The 23,502-nt window shown below is 25.4% G+C and overlaps 1 protein-coding gene across 1 annotated transcript in view; it reads left to right on the forward strand.

Annotated features, from left to right (window-relative positions):
* LOC129613341 (neprilysin-4-like) overlaps window positions 1-23,502 on the forward strand; it is a 195,276-nt gene that overhangs the window by 38,636 nt on the left and 133,138 nt on the right. The gene's annotated exons all lie outside the window — the stretch shown is intronic.

The raw sequence follows: 23,502 nt of genomic DNA on the forward strand, positions 1-23,502 counted from the left end.
GGTATAAAAATTTGCAAGGAAAAACTTTTACAATTTAAGAATAAAATGAATGCCTAAAGATTGTATTTAATTACGCCCTATGCAGGAATATAGTGGTAATGAAGATTGATAATATGAGATATATGAGCGAAAAAGAGATTAATAAAAGTACCATGAAACATAAATTTATTATCGTTGGGCTGTTCCTCTCATAACACGACTTTATCTCCAAAATGACAAATGTGAGATATTAAATTTTAAAGTTTTTCACAAAAAATTTACCATCTATACGACAATAACATTATTATACTGACCTTGGTACTTCTCATGAGCTAACGATTGCAAATCAAGGCTAATGAGCGAAAATTTGGAATTTTAGGAAAAAATAGGAAGGGATACTGGTATTGTAAGAAATGAAAATATTTTTTTTCAGATTTGTTAGCTTCTATAATTTAAAGGAACAAATTAAGGTCATACAAAATATAGAAAGACGAGCTTTCCTTAATATCAGAAAATAGCCATAATTAAAGAAATCATAAATTCAAAATACAACAAAAAAAATTTTTCTCCGGCTAGATTTGGAATCGTTTTTTGCCTTTGATCCTTTACACATGAGATCAAATGTTCCATGTCGAAACTAAAACAACTTAGAACTTTGTATCAACATACATTGACCGTCACTGGGAGTTGGTAATCTATAAAAGAAGATCTAAATAAATAAAGGATGAATGATGAATCCTTTTTACTTTTATTTTGATTAATGTTTTTTTACATCAACTCTTTTGTTACGATTTTTCCTTTTGTTTTCATCTCATATTTTTTTTAGTTAAATATTTTAAAGGTAAGCAAGAATATTATTTCCTCAAGATTAAAATTTAAATAGTACGTTCTTTTGTTCTTTTATTGAAATAATTAAGGCATTCTATTTATAATAGAAAAATTTGCAAACAGAAGTCATTTAAAAAGATCGTTGCTTCCAACAATTCAGTATCATATGGTAGCAAAACATTTTTGTACATGCAAGTGTTATTAAAAATTTATGTAGTATGTATTTTGAATCGTTTATTTGTTTAAGGATTTCTTCAGCTAAAACATTTACAAATCGCACTTTATAAATCATATTGTGCTTGCAAAAACTTCATGATTTCAAAAGATAGAAATAAAAATGATTTCCGGTTCAAAATATTGGCAATTAAAAACAGAATAACTTTAAGAACTTTCTGTGATTGAAGTTTTAATTGCACAGGTTGAACAAGATAGTATTTAAAATCTTGAACTACAGCAAACTTAAGGCGATATATAACAGGATTTAACTGGAAATTTCCTACAAATTTAAAATAGAACGTTTCCATGTTTTTAAATCAAAATTAATCAAGAATATTATTTTGTTTCGGTTAGTAGTAAATTAATTGATTGAAATATGCTTACAAGGATTCAAAGGCATACATGGTGTCTTATAAGTTCTTACTATAAAATTTTGTGGAGAGTCCGAGTCACTTAATTCTTGAGAAAATTTCTATTAAGTCAAAATAAAATTAAAGTATTCAGCTTCGCACCCGAAACCTCCTCAATGAGTCGTTCGTTACCTTGAACATAATTTTTATGATAAACATGAATAACGTATAATATTCCAATTTCTACGTATTGTCACATCAGAATTGTTTTCTCGTATATCATTTTTTTTAAATTTTAGAAAGCCAAGTCTAAAAATTTGGAGGCATATATTTTAACAATAAGTGGAATGAAGAGACATTGTGTACAGAAAAAAATAATATGTTCCCTCAAATTCATCTAGTATGCAGCGCTGGATCTACCTTATATGCAAAGAAAACACATGCGAGAGGGTTACAATTTTGAAAACTGCATAAGGCACTGAACAAGCAAGAGCCGGTTCTGCTAGTATTCGTTCTCCTTTTCGATGAAAAATTTTTAAACTCATTATGAAATGGAGCAGAATTTTTGTTCTCAAATGAAGAAATTTAATTTTCATAATTCAGAAATTTTGAAATGATAAAACATTTTTCACTGTTGTGTTACCGTGATTACCTAAAAACCTAAAATAAAATGTTTAATGCCATACAACTTAAAGAACTCAAAATGAGCATGTGTTTACATTTTGTTTTAAATACGATCGTATATAGTTATTCACCCTTATACAAGCATGATGAACAAAATATATTTTATACAAATTAAAGAATTACCTAAAGTCCCATATACCTTTGTATGTGTATATAAATGTAATACATAATTATATTATTTTAATTAATTAACAGAATTCACAAAGAGAATAATTTCTCAAATGTTAAAATATATTTCTGAAGTAAAATTCAAAAATTAGAACACACCAAAAGTATCATTACTTTGTGCACACACATACACACATGAATATTATAGAAACTCTGAAGTTTTCAACCTGATTTTACTTTTCAACATAATAATTGTGCACTGTCGGTATTTTAACTTTTATTTTTTTGTTCTTTGATAACTGAAAATGATGTCAAAGCAAATAAAAATAAAAAAGTTTTCTCGTTAGAAGGTAAATGTCAGTGGTACTTTACTTAACATCATTATGTTACTCTTTTGTTTAGTAATTCATATTTATAATTCATTAGTCTAAACTTGAAAGTTAGAACTTATTATAGGAATTTTAAAATATATCTACTTTGTAATGAAAAAGCATTAATTAATTTATAATTGTAAGTCAAGTAATCATAGAATGTACAAAAAAATGAAAAGATTTTAGTCAAAATTATAAAATTTACAAAAATCAAGGTGCTACACTGTAGGTAAGTCTATATATAAAACTGCAGCAACTCCTTTTTTCCCTAATATTAGACAAGAATTCTATAATACTCTAATGAAAAAATAAGCCATGAGAATTATTTGTTTGGTTGTACCTTATTGAATTTTTTTTAGATTGAAATGTTGAATTTGTTTATACTAAATCACTTCTCAAACTTTCTGAAATTACAAATGGCATCTTTCAGCCTTCCCACCTAACAGATATTTCTTTCCCCCTTTTTGATATAAAATACCAGCTTTACTCTAAAGCTAATGCAAATTTCTTTGAATAGGTTGAGATTTCGTTTACATATATGATAAAACTTATAGATTAGATCTACTCGTATATAACCAAAATCTAACATATCAGATTAAAAATATCTGGTAGACCTCAGACTTTACGGTTAAATTAATATTAATTTTGTTGTGAAAAACATCAGTTGATCGCTGTTAAAAACTTCCAAACAAAAAAAATAATTGTTTATTTTTAAAATACCTGACGGTAATAAGGAAAAGAGCTGAAAAGTTTTATAAGAATAAAGCAATTTTTACTAGTCTAGTCAAGTAATTAATAATTACAAAGGAGAACTTTACAAAACTCAGATTTTGTCATACATATGTAAGCAGTACCTAAAATTTTATAATTAAACGCATCATACGATCCATCGTACACAAGCTGTCTAATTTATTACATTATTTGAATAAAAATAAGGTAAGACAAAATTTTAGTAAAGAAATACCAACACTAATAATAAAAATCTAGTTCCAGTACCCTGATTAATATATGTAACACCCAATGCAAATAAATATAAAAGATCAGACTAAAATATATAAGATTGTACAAAATCTCTTTCTAAAAAAAAACAATGTTCTTCTCGTTTCCGAAAGCAAAGCCGTATAAAATACAAAAAAAAAAAACAGAAATATTACCAAAACTATTTTCTTTTAAGTTCACCTTAATGCCGACACACCCATATAATAATGTCAAATCGAAAGCACAAACATAAATAAAAAAAAAAAGTACTTAACTGTAAGGATAATTTAAGAGAATAAAAAAGGAATTTCTAAATACTTTGTCCACTTTATATTACATATACACTTACATATGCTTATATACATTTACTAATATAATATTATATGTACATACGTGTAACAGTATAAGAGTATATTAAAAGTCAATCTTCAAACAAAATATAAAAAGAAAGAGGTATTTATAATATAAGAGATATAAAAATAAAATACATATATATGTAGCCATATAGAAAAGAATTTATCCTTGAAATAATATTGTGTTACTATCATATACACTGTTATACTTTCATAATTATTATATAGAGCATGTCAAACTGAATATAGGCTAAAATACAATGAAACAAAATTATTGTAATACAAACAATTTAAAACTTACATATACACATTCACTATTACACTATTATGATATACATTTAGGCACGTATATCCATATCAATGCATATGAAAGAATAGAAGAGACAGACTTACACGTAAAGTACATGTAAACCTATTGTTATGTGCTGCTCTAATTTGTATAAAAATATTAAGTAAAACATCATAACCATATATACAGAATAAGTAACAAGAAGGACCACTTAAGATTATAAAGGTGACTACCCTCTTATACTTTATCATATACGTACATATATAAAATAATTTTCTTTTACATGCCTTATAATTGAAGTATAACTATTAAAGTAACATTTTCTATATTATGTATATTATGTAACTATATAATATTACATCATGTACATGACATAAAGAAGCAACTAAAAACATATGTACATAGTTCTATTTAAAAAAAAAATAAACTAAAAAGAAATTACAGAAAAAAAAAAACAAGAATAATAAAAATAAGACATAAAAAAGGTCAGGTGGAGTTAAATCCGCAAAAGAACAAAATGTAGTTTTTTGTTTAAATAAAATTCATAACTTTTCAAAGACTCAAGCATATTTCCTAGCAATTTTGGTTTTAAATTATTTTAAAAATTTATTATTGTTTTCAGTGAAAATTTGGAAATATTACAAGTAAGTTTGAAAACCAAATGAAACGGCACCAAATATTGAAGGTTATTAGGGAATAAACACAAATTAAACGTAGAAGCAGACCTGAAACTTTTATAGAGTTTAGAATGAGAAAATGTGTGGAAACTAACGCAATCAGTCAAAAGTTATGGGAAAAAAACTTAAAAGCGAAGTACTCGAAATTAATGAAAAAAAAAATTGCAGTGGTAAATCTATTTTCTAAAAATAATATTAAAAATTTTGGAAACCAAAGCGTCAATATTAATATTATTTTATAGTTTAAGAGTATTAGTTGCAGTATATCAATTTGGCCTTAATGTCGGTATATCATTAAGGCTTAAATGATTCTTGTTTAAAATATTCTAGAAGCAGAAAAACTCTTGCTTAAACACGTGGAGGAATGCACAACAAATTATTTTAAACATTTTCCAAAATTTTAAATTCGAAATTCCGAAATCCGGATTTGGATTCCCTTATTCATTCTCTAGTACCAAATAATTTTGATCTTATCCAAAGCAGATTTGGATTAAACCAAATGTGGAAGCTTGATAACTTTCTTGAATACTTTGCTGATATTAATTGATACGACAGTCATTTTCAAGGCGCAAACTTACTTTGGCAAAACAATTTATTGAACAATCTTTAATATTATTTTATTTATACATACATACATACGCATACAATAAATGATGAATAAAACTATCGCATGACTTTAAAGAATTTCTTTTGTATATAAAAAGCGCGAAAATAATTATGTAGGTATATGTGAATGTTGTGTATTACAAAGTTATGGAATTAATTTTTTTTTTTTTAGTACAAATTTTAAATATTTACTTAAGACCTTTCTTATGCTTTATTTATAATTTTTTTTTTTTCATTTTTTTTTTACTCTCCAACTACCACTTATTTTTAATGTCATACTTTGGAAAGAGAAAAAATGGAAATTTGTAAAAGAATAAAATAAAAAGGAGATTGTGTCTTTGCGTTTATGCTAGCATGCGTTATGTAAAAATTTCTTAAAATATAAATAAATATATGTATATATACATATAAATTGTGTGTATGTGAAGAGAATTTTTAAAGAATTTAAGAAAACATTCATTTGGTTTTTCAACATATTTTATTGTAATAAATTTAGTAACACTTAGATTTTTAATAAAAGTAATTTAACATTTTGTTACTTTGTTGTTAAATTACAAAGAGTAAATGCTAATAAATGTTATTTAAAAATTATTTAATTCGTAAATGAAAAATATTTTTTGTACATATTGTATAAATATTTGAAACTATTAATTTAGAGTTGTACTACTTTCTTGAAAATACTTCTTTAAAGTCGAAGTCAAATGTCGTCAACTCTTATTGAGAACTAGAAATTTGAAATATCTGATTCATTTTAAATAATAATGCACCGGATCTACATTCAGTCTAGTCTTAGATCACCAATATCATATTTACATGCACACAAATTAAATTGGTATTAATTAAAAAAGTATTAACTTTCATTCAAAACCTTAATGCAATAATAAACACATACATATATTATATGAATTATTCCAATCCCAAAAGTTATTTCAAATCCAATACAGGCTTAATATTTTAATAGCAGGGATCCAAATATAAAACCGTCATATTCTTGTTTGACATACAAGAGAAAAATGACAATTTTCACTGAAAATCTATTCTCAAAACGTGTAGAAAATATTTTAAAAAATTTTATTAAAAATAAGTGGTTCTTACTGGTATTTAAATACATTCTATAACTCTGATGAGCGCATATAACTCGAAAATGGCATTAAAAAAAAAAAAAACGAAAATTAAAATATTATTCCAGGGACGGAATGAATTTCGCCTTTAAAAATTTTTTTTTTATTTAAGAACTTCGGCACGCAAAAATTAAATAAATCAAATAAGCAGAAACGTTTTTAAATTTACCAAAATCATTTCTTTCTTTTTTTTTAATTATGATTTTGTCCTGGTCCTTATTCGTGTTGTTACTTAAAAATTATGTATGAAAAATTACGAATAGATTTATATTTATGTAGTTAATATTGTGTCAAAATGTTCATGGATTTTTTCATTATGTTTGAAAAAGTAATTAAGATTTTCCTACAATTTAAGGAACATATTATAATTATTATTATTTTAAATCCGAGAGAAGGTACTAATTGATAGAAGATTTAAAAAAAAAAATTTTTAAGTATTTTTTTAAAAAATTTGATTTGCTTAGAAAAAGTAATTGAAATTAACAAATAAATTATAAAATTGCGAGTGTTAAATATAAATTTCAATGAGAGTTTATGTTAAGGACAGTACAGAAATAACTTTTTTACAGTACAGAAAAGTTTAAGCTTAAACATAAATAGTATTCGTTACAGTTTGAAAACTGCGTATATATACACGTCTAATATGACTAATGATCCAGTGGTTAAAGCACCGGTCTGACTTTCGACATTTATTAACTTAATAATATTCGATGTTGAATACTAAACTATACTATAGGCTGGTCACTAGCTATAGTATTAGTGAAACTTAGTGGCTTGTGAAACAGATACTTGACTCCAAAGTCAGTTAGAAGGTCATAATGCTCCCAAGTAGAGTAAGGAATAAAAAACATTTATGCCAACAATAAATATACATTTATGCCAACTCTCATATTAAATTTCTAGGGTTCATTATGATTTTCAAGTATAGTCCTTGTAACAATATAAAATAAAAACAGATCCATAGCAGACCACAGCCAAAAATCAACTTTTTTTTGTCTTAAATATTTTCAATAATATCAATAACTTTGAGAGAACCGTCCTTTACGAGTTATTTTAGTTTATAGATAAAAATAAATAAGTGGATGTACCTTCATATAAATCATATTATTTTTTATAAATTGGATGGATAACAAGTTATTGGAATATTCTAATGTTAAAAATATCTGAACTACTTTGGAATTTAACTAAAATAGTTTGAACCTCTAATATGAATAATTCATAATTAAAAGCTTTTAAAAGGTTTTATAGAAAATTCATAAAAAAGTGGTAAATTGCACTAATAATACAAACTTCGCCGTAAGGTATGCAATTTTTTGTTATATGTGATAAATGAGTAAATTATATTATAGTGAAATTATACAGACATATTTACCATGAACTGAATTGTTAGTAATGAGTGTAATAAGCACAGTTTGCAACATTTTTCCAATATTTAGTTTTATTCTACAACCTTATTAATTTTTTCATTTACCAACATATTTATATTAAATTTTAAATGCAATCTAAACCTGTTTAAATCTATTTTTTTTTTTAAAACAATATAAAATAAATATCATTAATACATTTTTAGCAATTTGACAGGATAATGAATTTATTCAGGTGCACTTATACGTAACTACACATGAATTGTTATAATACCACATAAGTGTAGTTACAATACGTACACAAACAAATACAAAATATACACAGTACCTTTAACAATGAAGAAAACATAAATAATATGGGGAAAAGTGCACTTAAATTTCTGTTAAATTGTAAGTACAAACAATGAATTACTTTTTATATAACAATTTATAAGTACATGATGGTTGTTATTATTGTAATCATTCTACATTATACAAAAACATAAGTTTTTCAATGAAATCATATTTAAATAGGGGAAGATAACATTGTTTTGTTCCTTTTTTTTAAATTCAGCACTTTAACTATACAAGAATGTTATTAACTTCTTGTTAGAAATTAAATAAATTTTGAAGAACTCGTAAAATTGTTATATTCTGCTTACACCAAATTATTTTCCATTATTTGCAAATAAATTATATTTATTGTTATACTAAAAAACAGCAGTAAAATTATCAGGTTTATTTATTTACACTTTAAAGCCGCATCAATACACACAGAAGCCGCATCAATACAACAGAATAAGTTTGATACAGTTTGAAACAGTCAGTAGTTTTGGAGGAATAAGTTTCCTTTAAATGGAAGTTTTTTCAAGATTCAGAGGCAATATACCTGAAAAAGTAAGCTGTTCCATCTTAAGATAAAAATTATTTAAAAAAATTGAAAATGAATTCAAAATAATTCGTAATTTTGCGAGAGTGACAATTTCTACACAGTTCATTATCCAAAATCAGCATCTTCAAGACTTTTTACTACTGTACCTTGTACAAAAGAAGGGTGTAGGCAAAAATATTGTTTCTTATACGAATGTATTAATTGTCTAGAATTTCGAAACTTACTATTGTTGGATATACTGAATATTCCGAATTTTTTTTCGAAATAATGTAAAAATAATGTAAAAGTCTTACATTATTTTTATGGAAATCACCACGAATTCGAAAAAAATTCAAGCAAAACCCTAAATATTTAAGTAGCCTATACATAGACCTTAAACAACCCTAAACACTTAATTTGTAATTTCGGTTGTTTGAAAATCTTGAATACTTTCTAGCACCGTGTGCGAAAAGTTCAGTTTTCAATTTAATTTAGTAAAAAACGCAAATTTTTTTCATAAATAAATAGAATAGCAACCAATTCTACCCTAAATACATAAATAGAATACAAGTTTCCAATATTGCTCATGATTTCAATGATATACTCGTATGTCATAGTTTTTCCCCTTGTTCCATTTTAATACTGCATTATTGTAAATATTAAAACACATTTTTTTTACATTTTTTATTTTTTTAAATTTTTTTATGGTTAAAAAAATTTGAAATTTATGAATTAACATTTCAGTAATGCGTGATATCTTAAGGATTAAAATAAACATACAAACATACATTCAAATACATGCATACTTGTTATATTAAAACAACGCTATTTACTCACCTTTACTTTATTTAATATTTACCTTAATGATATAAAAAAAACAAAAAAATAAATCAAGTTAAATCAAAAAAGTCACATGAGAAATTAAATAGTACGCAATTGAAAAGAGAAATTGTGTCAGGAAACATACGCAACTTCTGTGTAAACAATTCAATTATTAAAATATCCTTTAAGGAAGCCAAGAAATAATGATTTTTTTTTTTGAGAAGTAAATTTATGTGGAACCTAAATAAGGCATAAGTTATGACTATTTTGTAAAACATTAGTTGGTTTGATTATAATGGTTTGGTTTTGTTTCATTAAAATATTATAAAACTTTTAGATTTCATTAATAGTAAGCACGTAAGTGACGACATAATTCTCAAATTTTATATTAAAATCTTATAGACGATTTTGGGGTAAATTATATTCTTAGGTAAGTTTTGAGAATGGTTTCAAAATAACTTTACAAGAATAGAAAATCGGTTAATAACATGTGATTTATTCGTGCACTCGTAAACTTTGTAATAAAATAAATTAAAATTCAAAATATATTGCAGCTCAAGTTGATATAGCGTTCGTCTAGAAAGTATTATAGATCACTGGTTCGAGTCCAAATTCTGGGAAGAAATTTTTTAATTTGCGTTCCTTTGGACATATCTTCATCTTCACCTGCAGTTATATAAAGACATTGTCTTTGTTTATTTCTCAATCAAAACTCAGTTATTGAAATGGTAAAAAATTTAAGTTAACATTAGTGAACAAAAGTGTTTAACGAGGGTAATTCCCAGAGCGAAATATGAAAACAATATTCGCAAACAGTGTTTTTATATAAGGCATTTGAAAAATGAAAAGCTCAGTACGAAATTTAAACCTTGAAACCAACTCTCTTTTCGACTCAATATTTATTAAAATATACAATGAGGTTATGTTCTAAATTTGAAATTTAAGGCTGCTTTTAAAAAAACAAAAATTTGCAAACTATTTTTTTAACTTCAACCCAAGTAAACAGTCATAAGTAAAACGCACATAACAGTATTACGTACAATAATAATTGTATACAGATACAAAATAAATATTTACCTTGCAAAATCTTGTACATACTAAATGAAATTTCCTTACAAAACTAAACCATCATAAGTTGATGCATGACCTATTCTCAAAAGAAATCGCTATTATATTATATGATAAAGTTTATTTTATTAAAAATAGTGGAACACTATATAAAGTGTTCTTATATCTACTTGAGTATATTAATATAACATTCATTTAAATAGCTGTATACACCCAAGGATATGTAAATTTTAAAAAATATAAGGTAGAATAATTTTCTATGTAAAACAAAAAGTGATAAAATATAAAAAATACGCGGTTTGGTTTTATTTCTTTATGTTAATGCCACGATGAAACCGAAAGAGATAAATAAAATGTTAGAATAAAATAATAATAAAGAAAATGAAAACACTTACTAAAACAATTTTAAATAACACTTCAAAGATAGCGTAAAAGTTTGTGTTTTACAATATTAAATAATAAAATAAAATTATAAATTTAAGCTTCAGCTGAAAAATACAAAATATTCCAAAAAAAAAAAAATTATTCAGAACAAAGATTTCGCGAACGAAATTCTAATATTTTTTGTGTTATACAAAAACACAAAATAGAGATTCACTCGAATTCAAAATGCATTTTCACAAAACAAATGCTATTAAAAATGACACAGGAAGAAGGATAATATGGGGCACATATGAATAATAATTTGAGTTTTAATTCATTATGAAAATTTGAATTTTAGAACTTTTCCAAAAACTGTTTGAAAAAAAAGTGCTTATTAGTTTCATTATGTCCGTCCGTTCGTCTGTTCGTACACATGTTTACGAAACTTCTGCATCCTTGAAGATAAAAGCTGAAATTTCACACGTATATAGATCTTTACTAGAAACATATTTCCGTAGAAGAAAATTTTTATTTAACCCCCCCACCCCTCTAAGAGCTATAGCTTCTCAAAAACCTAAAAATGCCTTTTAAATTATTTATTACTGTGAAATCACAAGCAATTTTTGATTGAATTCTTTTACCCCGGCAATGCAAATTTAAATTTTAAGAGAACAAATTTTAAGAGTCTGTTAAAATTTACCGTTATCTAAAATCTGTTTTTTTCCAAATTGTTGATATCATTTTTCTTCTAGATCTCGGTTTTAGAAGCCTGAAATTTTATAAACTCTTAAACACTAATAAATAAATCATTTCGTTAGAAGAAAATTTTCTTTCATCTCCATCTCCTTAGCTTTTAGACTGTAAGCTTTTTTAAATTTCTATAAATGCTGCAAAATTACGGTAAATGCTATTCCATCAAATATAATTATTTTTCTTAACTCACGCAATTAACCCATTCAAGCGTTATGGTAACGCCTCTTTAAAAATTTTTTTTGCTTTATTTCAAAAATTGTATACATTGATCATCCTAAATGTATGCAATCTTTGAAATATTTTTTTATATGAATAAAAGCAATTTTAATAATGTAGTAGATTGTTTTTAAAACCAATATTTTCACTTACTGGAGGGAAAAGTGCTACATGACAAACCATTTATTTGACCCAACTTTATTACTCTTTATTTTTAACATAGCTGACTGAGTTCTTTCAATTAAATAGCCTTAAATTCAATATTTTGAAACAAAATGTAGTTCAAACGTCACCATATGGCAATAATCTCATAGACAAGCATTTTAGTGTAACAAAATCTAAAAATTATTGATTTTTTAGTAACTAAACGAAGAGTTAGTACAACAATACCAATATCGAGGAATATATACGTTAATATTGAACACCTGCGCTAATTAAATTTACATCTAAAGGCAAAATTACATTTATACTATCAGTTGTTATACTTTTTAACCAATTCAAACGTTTTTCAGTTCACAAAATTTTATTCAAGATTTCAAACTTTGTTTTAGTTTTTTGTTATAATTCTGTTTTTATTTTCTGCATAAGGATCGTCTACCTTGTGTTTTGAAAATTAAGAATTTCTATTAAAACCATTAACAGAAAAAGTGTGTTTCCTCAAGAGAAAACAAGAACTTAAAAACTTTTCAAAAATTTATTAAAAGTAACTCCTGAATTTATTTAAATAAATTATATAATAGCAAGCTAGTAATTATTTTTATACTTTAGAAAACTTTATTAAAAATTCTATTAAAAAGTTTTCTATGTCAGTAGAATCAACAATTTGACTTATATACATATGTGATTGTATAATAATGCTTATATTACTTGTAAGAAATAATTAGAAATGAAGAGCTTGTTGAAATTATTTGAGATTACATGCTCTTTAAGAATGATAAAATTATAAGTATATTAAAAATGATAAAGATTTTACTATTTATAGAATTATTGTAAATAATTATTATTTGCTAGTCATAAAAGGTATGTCGAAAATTTTGAAACAAAAACTAAAAATTTTTGGTTAATTTAGATTCATGACAACTTTCTCGTGATAAAAACTTTTGTATCACAAAATGACGTCACTTTGAAGATATTGTTATGTACATAATGTTTGAGATCATTAAATTACTGGCTGACTTCAAAAGTTTTATGTTTATGTAGAGTGTCTCGTATTATACAATATTTTGATAAATGAATTTTTTCAACTGTAGAATTAATAAAACTCAGAGCTCGGAGGAACGAGGAATCGAAAGTCGATTCTTCTGAGTGATTGGAAGTTTTTGATATTCGTTCAATCCATAGGCTTTAAAAATATTATTATACAATTAATATTAAAGCAATTTTACAAAACAAATAGAAACTGTTTCCTACTAAAATCGTATCGTGCAAAATAACAGATAACCAGCATTTTGGGTTATCGTTTCTTCTCATATGTTTTAACCAATTAAAAATTTTTGAGGGCCAATGAAAAATCTTTGTTTATGAAAAAAATATTGAAATCCAAACTGACTTACATGATTGTATTAATGAAAGGCACCATAACACGATATTCTCGAGGCCATTAATTTTTGCAATTGTCAGGCGAACTCGGTTATTAATTTGAACGTTTGCCTAACAGAATTTAGAGACAACATTTTAAACGGTTATTGTACATTTTTCTAAATTATTGTAAAAAAAACTTTTGCATTTAAAAAATAACATTTGCAATACTCTATTTTACTATATAAATTGCAAACCAGATAAAGTAGCATGATGACTCATGTACTAAATTAAAGCTCAGTTGACAAAGTTGTCAGCTGTGCTAAAATTGATGAATGTTTCAATAAAACGTCACCCAGAAAACTAATTGTTTTTCAAAAATGAAATTTCAAATTTTTGTTTTCAAAAATTTCAAATTGTCTACTCATGAGACCCTATACAATGGTATATAGCGGTGCGCTTAGATATGACACACCTTGAAAAAGTCGTTCCTTTAATTTAAATGCTTCTCGTTGAGAAAAAATTTTCAATAGTTTCCTCAAAACCTTAAAGGTTTCCTAATGTTTAGACTGTAGAGAACATTTGATGCTATGATATTTAAAAGAATATCATTAATTATATTATAACTTTTCTTGTAAATAGTATGAAAATTTATGTTTTACCCCGAATATTTTACTACTTCTAAACCATTTAAAAATTACTTGTGCAAGGCTAAATTAAAATTAAATATGAACAAAATAATTATATAAATAATATTATATTTCAATATTCTATCAAAATTAATTTATGATAGAGATAATCCAGTAGTTTTGGACTTTTATGTAAATTTTTAGTTCAGTCTTGTATATAAGTTCTTCATAGCATTCAGCTTGCTACTCTTTATGTTTTCATAATTATTTAAAAAACAGAAAATCAATTAAATTTTCAATTTATTTAAAAGAATTGAATACGGAATATTTACTAAACTTATTTCACTCTAGAATAATGAAATACAATTCATAAATATTTTATAATATTTTCAATTAGATTTTCATTTTGTGTCAGTAGTGACGTACTTAGTGTATGAATTTTTCAATTTCAAGTATTCCATTAATCCATTAAACAAATCATAAAATGTTAAATTTACCGTTGTCATATATAATTTAATAAAAAATCACTTATTAGTGTTCTAATTCCCAATTCAAAACCAAAGCGAATTATTAAAAATTTAAAAAAATAATTTGAAAAAATTTAAACAATTATTTTTTAAGTCATATTCGGTTCAACCTTTAAAATACTTAAACTTTGAAATTAAGGTAATATTAATTGCACAATTTCTAAATTATATATTTCAAAAACACTCACTTTAATTCATAATTTTTATAACTGTAACAACATTTTACAATAATTTGAGTTTTACCATATAAAAGTGTTATAATTTTAAAGCGTCGTATTCGTTGTAATCGTTAAGAATATAAAATTACACTTTAGAAAAATTGTGTGATTTTTCTTTCTAAACCACTTCCTTAAAAGTCTTTTATTTTAATATTGTAAGAAATTCTATATAGTTAATGGAAAAACTAGTACCATTTGAGGGAATTTAGTAAGAAAGCAACTAAATTATAAAAATATTTCTTTTACTATAATAATACAAATTATGCCAATGATTAACATTCATTTGATGCACGAGAATTTTTTAAGTTCTTTCAGTTTATATTGAAACGAGCAGATTATACAATGTAGGTTTGAATATTTTAAGGCGAATGCAAATTTATAACATGCCACGACTAAATATAATTATAAATTTTGAATATGGAATAAAATATTACATTAAATGGCCAAATTATTAATACCAAACTCAAAGATTATATTTTTTGCTTCATGACTATAGAAAATTCTTACACAATATTGGTTGTACCCATCTTATACTTAAGTATGTAAATGTACCTACATTTTATATTGATATATGTGGAAATATGTACACACATATTATGTAGACATATGACTTTAATTTTGAAAAAATATGCCTTTGATATTTTGTATAACATTATTCATAAGAATGTTTTAATATCATAAAAACTTAACCGAAACCATCTTAAAGTTGGAAAAATTAATTTACAAATACAATTATAGAATTCATTCTTGAATATCCTTTGATATACATAGGTATATTTTATTAACATAAATGTGTATAGTTATACAATAGTTATGTAATATTTTGTATAAGTATAAAAATTAGGTAATTTTCTTTTGAAATGTTTTCACATAATATACAAATTAAAAAGCAGGAAAGTAAATAACAAGGAAATTCATTCAAAATGTAAAATATGTGCTACATACATATTACATCATATTATATTACATAGTTAGTATAACTTTAATTAAAAGATTCTTAGAACTTATTTGAGAAAATTTTGAAAAGTGCTTACTAGTCTCACACTGTCCGTTCGTTCATTAGCGTTTCTGTTTACAAAACTTCTACATTCTTGAAAATAAAATGCTGAAATTTTATGCAGTAATAAATTATTGTTTATTATAAATATGATATTTTTTTGAGTAATTATTATAGGGAAACCAAAAACTTTCCGTAAATTCGTAAATGCAAAAATATCAACGTGCTTTTTTTATTACGAAACAACATAGTTGAGCATTCAAATGACAAAATTACCAGTTAATTTTTATATTTTATATAAATTTTAATTTTTCCAATATTTGACATCGTTTACTTTCTATACTGTAAGCAGAATGAATCTGAAATTTTAGCAAATATAGTTCCTTTGGCTTTTTCAATTTTCCGAGGAAAAATTTTTTCTATCTGCCTCCCTTCATAATTATCGCCGCTCCAAATTACTAGAATTTAAGTTTTTGGCGTCTTCTATTTTTAAAACTGCAAGTTTTTCCAAATTTATATAACAGCAATAGATGTTAATTTTAATTCACTTACTTAAATTTATTTAACCATTTTATTAATATTTTTTTCTAATTTCAGTGGCCTCAAACACAAACCGCCTAACTCGAGTTAAGACAAAAATGAGATATGTTTACCAGCGAATTCTCCGCTTTGAGTTTCATATGCTCACAAAATTTGGTGGTTCTACGACTGTTGTAGCCGGAGTTATTGTCGAATTCACACATGACCTAACTCGAAATGGTAGCTATGTGCACTTGCACTAACCGCCTATTTCGAGTTAGGAGCAGAAAACATCTTTTTTATGTTTTTGACAAACCACTTATTTCGAGATAGGCTGTTGTTGCAAATCAAAATTAGTGACATTTTTTTTTATTTGTATGAATTTTTACAACCGCTTATCTCGAGTTAGGCTTTTGTTGCAAAATTAATTTTGAATTTTTTTAAATACTAACTCGACATAAGCGATTTGTGTAAAATAAAAATTGGTGGTTTTTTAAACTCATCTCGAGTTAGGCGATTATTGCAAATGCAATTATATTCCAAAAGGCTTCTTATGTCGAGTTAGGTTTTTATAACGCGTGCAAATAAGAACAATACATCGAAGTTAAGCGTTTAGTGTTCGAAATAATACATGATCAGTATAGAATATTTTTTAGTTTTTTATAATAAAAAATATTTTATAACGCTTAACATATTATTTTATGTGATATATAGTGTAGGTACTTTATGTCCATGGTTTAAAACTTGTTCACTATAGTTAAAATTAAATCTTACATTCAGCGACAAGTAAGATAGTTGTATTTTTTAACCCAAAATATAAAACATCTGCACAAGTTACCTGCATTATTAATGCTCTAATTACCCAAATATCCCATGTTTAAGATTTGAATTTTTTTATTTAACAAATAATCTTGAAGGTCATTTCGTGATTTACCTGCGACAAAGGTTTTTTTCAATTGACGGAGTTCCCATGTTAAAATGACACGTGGCTAGCTACCTGATGGTAGATTGTTTTGCCTTTGTGGTCTAATTGTATTATTAAACAAAGTGTTGTTTTATTATGCCCTTGTAAAACAAATGTTATTAGGAAGAACAAATTTTTGTGTTTGACAAGAGGTTTTATTCTAATTATTGTATTACAAAGCAACACTTTTATTATACACTAGTAAAACACATTTTGTTAGGAAATTCAAATTATTATAATTTGCAAGCGTTTTTTTTCAATAAATAAAACTGGTACATCTGGGAATAACAATATTTTGTTATACTTTTTATTACTCATTTCCGTGAGTTCAAATTTCTTCGATTTTCAAATATTTATGATATTTTTGTATGATATTTTATAAATATTTATGATATTTTTTAGGAAGTATTTTTTACAAAGACAGTTATTTATTATTGTTTTTAAATGTGCTTATGTTGGAAATTGTTAAATAATATAAAAATTATCCAATATAAACTTTATCCACGCTTAATCAATGTACGTTAAAAATTTTGGAACTTGCTAGGCGAGCTGAAATGATTGTGGTGGATATTAGATGAATTGCAATATATTTGAAATTAACATAACGGATTCAAAGTGTTTTTAAGCATAGAAATTAGAGAAACTGGTTCTATAGTAAATAAACAAGTATCAACAGATCTTACTTTGAAAACCGAAGTTAATACAGTTTTGAAAACCGCAATTGACTTTGATCGTGGTGACTGTATTAATGATCCTGATTTTAAAATTGACAACATTCAAAAGCAAGTTTTCGAGTCCTATTGGGCATGTGAACATATCTGTAGAGATAAAAAAATATGAAAGGCTTTCTACTTTTATTCTTTTAAGAAAAATCCTTTTACAATTTGCCGAACGGTTAGAAAAATTCGCTTAATCTTTCGCGACCGGGCTTCCTCAATGCACTCAAGTACATGAACGCTCGAAACTGACTCGTGGTCAATTTGTATGGAGTCTTAATTGAAAAGTAAATGCTGACAGCTAAAATAAAAATGTCGAGCAAACTTACAATATTCTTTGTTTATTTGATAATCAAATACTTATATACTCTATGATAGGAGAGCAAATTCCGAACCAATTTACTTTGCCACAACTTTTTACGGAGATCTATATACTTTTTACGGCAGAACTTAGAGAAAAACTGACTCACAAACCATTCTCTATATGTAATTAATAATACGTCTCCAAGATTTAATTATCACAAGTATCGAATTATTATTTTCTATACGAGTTCGAGTTCACTATCAAATTTGACTTTTCATTACAGTAGTTGTAATGACTCACACTCGATTTCAGTTTGCTTTCGATTTAAAAATTTTAATTAATTCGCATTTAGTATCATTATGAACAAGTAAGAAGGTCATATGGACCATAGTGCATAAATAAAATAACAAACACAAAACTCATAAACTCATTTTAGAGATTACCTTATGTGTATTTTTTTTACAATAATGTAACAACTTTGTCAGATCCGTTGCACAATGAAGCCTTTTTGTAATTGAATTACCTTTTGAAATTCTCTTAAGTGGAAAGAGTCGCACCACAGATTTCAAAAAATTGACTTCCAAAAATATTTTACAAGAACAGTTTATACAAAGATTTTTTATATTTTAAGACGAGGTGTTAATTAGTTAGATTTTCAAGATATACTTCGAATTGAAGAAGAAGAGAAAATTAGTCCAAAAAAAGAAAAACTTAGAGTACTTGGTTCACAAATTTTACAAAAAGATTAAGACTGGAGATTTAGCAGATACTCATCCATATTTAGCTGGAGAATCCGAGAGAGAATAAAAGATACTGTCACCTTTCTTAAATTTAATGAAAAAATTATTTTTAAACTTTTAGAAATAATTTTTACTTGAAGTTTATTCATTTTTTACCTCAATTTATGTTTTTTATGACAATGATTTGAAAAAAAAGTGAAAAATCAAATAATGTAAAAATAATATATATATTTCTTCCCTTTTTAGTATAACTTAAGTCACCTAAAACCATATCTTCAGTTTTGCAACAACAGCTTAAGTCGACTTAAGTTTGACGAAAATACAAAAGTAATTTTTCACAAATCGCCTAAGTCGAGTTATGCTTTGCAATGTGCTTTTTATAAATTTTGTATAACCGCCTATCTCACTTTTTTCATAATTATGAGAATACTATTAGTTGTTTTACTTCAGTTTGTGAGTTAATCGCTTCCTTTTTTAATTATCTTTCAATAAAAAAAAAAATTGGTTCAAAAAACTTCACAACTTTTTTCAAAATTTAATTTAAAGTTTAAAATGCATTTATCTCGAAATCACTAAAACAGACTTAAGTCGTTTGTGCTTGAAGCCACTGATTTTTACCTTTTCCCCTAAAAGTATGCAATAATTTTGTATTGCATAAAATTTGTATGTATTTATGCAAATAATTTAATTAGCTAGCTAACTAGTGTTAGAAGATTATTTTTTTGAAAACAAAATATTTTCAGTAGCTCCGTAAAAAGTGCTACTCCAAAAAACATTAGATTCTTACTAATTTTCTTTTACTATAAAAGAAGAGAACTGAGTTAAAGTAACTTGAATATAGATATATGAAACTTAATAAACCATTAATATTTGTCCAAAATTTAAGTAAATTTAAGAGAAGTCACAAAATTAAAACATCAACCATCCTCTTGAAAAACATCGCGACCAAAAGAATCAATTCAACTACAAGTAAAACAATTTGGTTTTTTCTATGGTATTTGTGCATTGATAATTAAATTCTGTGGCAAAGATAACAATTTTATAGTGTAGGTATACAGAGAAAAAGTTTTTGGTTTGCTTGGTTTTAACAAATTTATATTCTAAGCCTATATTTAATATGATCTTCAAGATCAAAAAAGAATATTTAATTTTGTAGGCATTTGTACACAAGCATAACAGGAGTAAAAAAGAAAATGCAATATTATTAAATTAGAAGATTTCAAATTTTTTGTGACAAAGAAATTAATAAAATTGAAAATAATAACCTTAACAGTAACAATTAATTTGAATTAATTATTTTACATTAAAATCAATTCTCTCTTACTCACGTCTCCCTTATCAAAAATAACTCTAATATTGTAAGCCATTTACAACTTTCACTTATATCAATAACACTAGCATTTTAACCTTATTACCATATATTCACTTTCTATAATGAACTCAATTCTACATTAATTATCTTGTAGAAAATTAGGTCTCAATATTAAAATTCATATTTTTAAAATTTAAAACTACTTGTACATAATGAACAGTGTATTCTATGCAATTTACATTTAATTGTTTATGCAAATACGATACTGTTAATAAGTAAATGTTTTTCATTTCCCTTACATTTTTTGTTCCCATTACGAAAAAAAAATGATAAAAATGTTCATTTTTTTGCTTTTCATTTTAAAATGAAAAATTATAAATTATGCAATTCCATTTTGAAATGAAATATAAGAAAAAAACTGAAGTTCTGCATTATGATAGTGATATAGTTTAAAAAGTAAATATAAATTGTTAAAACTTTCATATTGAGGACAAGATCCTGCAGTTTACAATATGAAAAATTTTTATTAAAACAATAATAATATGAAAATAATAAATAATAATATTAAATCAGAAAAAGATAGTTATTTTTTTTTTGTTATACTAGTTAGTCTATGCTTAAATGGAACAATCATGCAATTGTTTTAATGTCAATATTCATGAATATCACGCTATCTTTAACATATTCAATCTGGTTGGAATTAATTTTCTTTTTTAAATGTAATTTTAGTGAAAAAACATTACAAATGAGAGAATTTAATAATTAATTTAGGTACATTTCTTATGTTCATCTAGAAATTATTTAAAATTTATTAAAAGAATAAAAAAAACTTATTTCAGAACTTTAATAATTTAAATTAAAAACGAGAATTGGCCGTGTCAACTCTTGTGATACAAATACGAATGAATTATTTAAAATGCTATATGTCAATTGCCATACTGTATCACATACACTCCTGTTTTTTTGTATCTATCTATTGTCACATGCATTTATGCTTTCTCAAAGAATATTACTATACTCGTTTGTATAGAATTTCCCTTCAGTAATTTCAATAGTTTCCAAAATATACGAGCCTTAATGACTTTCATGTATGGCGGTTACCATCACAAATCAAGAAATTTCAACTAATTTTATTAAATATAAGAGCTCTATTAAAATATTTTTGCTTTTTCGAAATTTCAATACTGTAGGTTCTATAATTTCTGAGATCTAGCCAAATACCTTTGAAAGTTGTATGATAGCTACCATAAGCACTCTTGATATCTTAACTACTTTTATCTAAAGTGGGGGTCGCGTTATCATATTTGTTTGTACAAAATTTCATTACTGAACCTTATAATATAGTATAAAATAACTATTGTTATTTGTATAAAAGCTACCATAAGAAGTCTAAATATTTCAACGATTTTTATTACACATAACAGCCCCAATTATATACTTGCTTGTGTGAAATTTCAATATTATAGTTAATTAAACAATTTAGCCTAATAGTTTTTGAAGCTGTTTAGTTTTGGCAGCTACCAGAATTACTACCTCAATCACACTAAATTTAAATATGGTTCTAGTATTTGCTACAAAAAATCAATTGTGAAAATTTGATGAATTTAGCTCAATTAGTCTTTCTACTTTGAGTTTTAGTGGACGGATGAACAAGCAGATGGTCGGACATAATTAAATCGACTCAGAATTCGGACATACGTTCGTCGGGTATAAAAAATACTCATTCTATATTATAGAAAAATACGAAACTCAATGCAAATAAGAAAGAAAATTTATGTTGAGAAAGCCTTTTATGGAAATCAATTGAATACAAATGCATTAACTGGATGAAATTTCTAAATCTATGAACTTGTCAATATTTCACTTTTGAAATACAATGTAATTATACAGTCAAAGCTGTTCTAATATCATAAAATAACACTTCGGCAAACTAACAGTGACAAGTTAAAAAGATAATTCCCGATTTAACACATCTCCATACTGCCTTCGTTTTTCGTTATTTTGGCAAAAAACCACAAAAAATATGCTTTCGTTTAATTATGATTAATGACGAAATTTATAGAATTTTGAGAGTCATATTTCAAAATAAATAGACTAAAGAGTCGCATATTTCAAAATTTTAAAAAATGATAATTTTTACTTTTAGATTAAGGCTCTTGGGCTAAAGGAATATGATAAAAAAATAAATTTTCTTATTATATTTTAAAATATATATTTTATTTTATACATTATATTTTATTATAACCTATTACAAAATTTGTGGAATTTCTGGAAGACCTCTGCCAATTATAAAAATATTTTTTATATTGGCAAGAGCCGAGCCAAAACTGAATTGTGAATAATTGACAAAATGAAGAATTTTATTATGCCAGACGATTGCTTAGTACAACCATTTTGTATAGCAAAATAAAAGTCACAAAGCCAACAAGCATGACTTTGAGTTACTTTAACTAAAATCGTCATCATATATAAATGAAAAGGGAAACGAAAAGAAAAGGGGGAAAAAATATTAACTATTAAGTACAAACAACAGGCGGTTACAAGTTAGTTTCGCTCAACATACAAGTCATTGGCTCATGCATTCTATGATTTGTACTATGAGGCGGAACATTGAAAAGTTCAACAGACTTCAAGTTATCAGGATTCTACCTACATATGTAAGAAATTCGGCACATTAAAGCCGGGGAAACATACCTTACCCACCACAAGTTGATGAATAAAAACTATATCAGAAATCGCCCCTTTTTTACACCAAATTCAATAACAAGAAAGAGATTGCCTTTTTAAAATTATTAAATCTTCGAAAACATCCAATTTTATTTTCGTGGAAACCTTAAATGAATATTTTAAAATTAATAATTATAGTAAGGCGGTCCTATTACAACAACATATTAATTTAAATTAAATTTCTAGTATGATCTAAGTGTGAAAAACTTTTAATTTAATCACGTCAAAATTGCAGCTACATTCCTTAATTTTTCTCTACATTTTAAAGCAAAGACTTTTAATTTTTAAAAACTAAAACTACTGTAAATTTTACAATGTAACTGTAGTATTTCATT

This window comes from Condylostylus longicornis, unplaced genomic scaffold (genome assembly GCF_029603195.1).
Source record: "Condylostylus longicornis isolate FDR11 unplaced genomic scaffold, ASM2960319v2 ptg000004l, whole genome shotgun sequence".
Lineage (NCBI taxonomy): Eukaryota > Metazoa > Arthropoda > Insecta > Diptera > Dolichopodidae > Condylostylus > Condylostylus longicornis.